Source organism: Procambarus clarkii, chromosome 74, assembly GCF_040958095.1.
Source record: "Procambarus clarkii isolate CNS0578487 chromosome 74, FALCON_Pclarkii_2.0, whole genome shotgun sequence".
In the NCBI taxonomy this organism is placed as follows: Eukaryota; Metazoa; Arthropoda; class Malacostraca; order Decapoda; family Cambaridae; genus Procambarus; species Procambarus clarkii.
In genome coordinates, this window is record NC_091223.1 from 25633902 (window position 1) to 25635683 (window position 1782).

Sequence of the window (1782 nt, forward strand, 5' to 3'; positions counted from 1 at the left end):
ATGTAAGGCCAATCCTGGAGTATGCGGCCCCAGCATGAAGCCTGTACCTTGTCAAGCACAAGACAAAGCTGGAAAAAAGTTCAGAGGTATGCCACCAGGCTAGTCCCAGAACTAAGAGGCATGAATTATGAGGAAAGGATGCGTGAACTGCACCTCACGTCACTGGAAGATAGAAGAGCTCAGGGGAGACATGATCACCACATACCAAATTCTCAGGGGGAAGTGACAGGATTGACAAGGACGTATTATTTAACACGGGTGGAATACGAACAAGGGGACAGAGGTGGAAGCTGAGTGCCCAAATGTGCCACAGGGACATTAGAAAGAATTTGTTAAGTGTCAGAGTAGTTAGTAAATGGAATACAGTAGGAAGTGATGTGGTGGAGGATGACTCCATACACAGTTTCAAATGTAGATATGATAGAGCTCGAGAAGCTCAGTGTTACGGACCCGAGCCCAGCGTCCGAGCACGGAGCTGTGACGACCACGCCATCTGTGAGTCAGCTCCCGAAACCCCCTCCAAATGGACGAAGCCATCTAGTGAGGACGAGATATACCGGCCACAGGGGCTGGTTCCCCGTCCTAATCAGCTCGTAACATAGCCGCTGCTGACCTCTGGTAAGGTGATGCTAAGACAGCAACGCCATCTATGGAGTGGATAGGTGGGCGTTTGTGTCTAAGCCTGTAAGTGAGGTGCCCTAGAGTGTAACCAGTACTGATGACGTGTCTGATTACAGAGTCAACCTGGGACTGCTGGATTGGACGGTGGGGCAGTCTACCCAAGGCAGCCGTAGAATCTTTACGCATTTGCTGCAGAAGCTGTGAGTCATCCCCCGGATGAACACTGTTGTGTTAGCCTGCCTGTGAGGTGGCAGAACCAGGGATTGTCGTACCCGGGGCTGACTGGCGGAGAAGACTAGCCACTGGGGTGTTGTGGTGAGGAGAGTGATCTGTGGAATCACACGAGGCTCCTGCCTAAAGCTCGCAACCCTAGTATCGGTCGTGGAGTGGCCTACGCAGCGTAGCTGATTGGAACCTGCCAGCTACAGGCTGGATTTGTAGTTGAAGGCCTCCACGACGGTGCACCCAGTGGTACCGTGATTTGGCTGACCTGTGGCCGGGGTAGAATCGTCTAGAGGATCTACGGATTCATCGTGAGGCTACAAGACGAGGACCAAGGGCTAAGCATCGTTTAGCACCGTGGAACACTCCGCGTCTTCAGAGGAAGATCATATTGTACATTATAGTGTTTATACCCCACGTGTGATAATTTATATATTTATTTATGGGTGATGGTGATTATATATTTAATTTAGAGAATTTGTATCCCTTCCCCTTTAATTTACTTGCATTACGGAACACACCCCTTGAAAGCCACTACTAGCTTGGGGCCGGATACCCTAACTCTAATAACATCAGAGAAAGAACCCAGTTGCGGCCTTAATAGGGCTGTAACACTTAGGAATTTGTACACCAGTAGATTGACAGTTGAAAGGTGGGGCCTAAGAGCCAAAGCTCTTTGGTGTGTTGCGTAAACAAGGCTTCTGGCATGTTCATAACTTTTCTGATCACTGAGATTCCTGACAGAGGTTCGTGAAGGCAGTTCTGATGTTATCTAGCCTCGCTTACGCCGCCGATGTTATTCTTTTGATGTGGGCTTCAGGAGACAGGTTTGGCGTGATATCAACTCCTAGATATTTTTCTCGGTCCGTTTCGTATGTGTGTGTGTGTGTGTACTCACCCACACACACACAACAGGGGCCAACAGGGGACTGGTAGCCT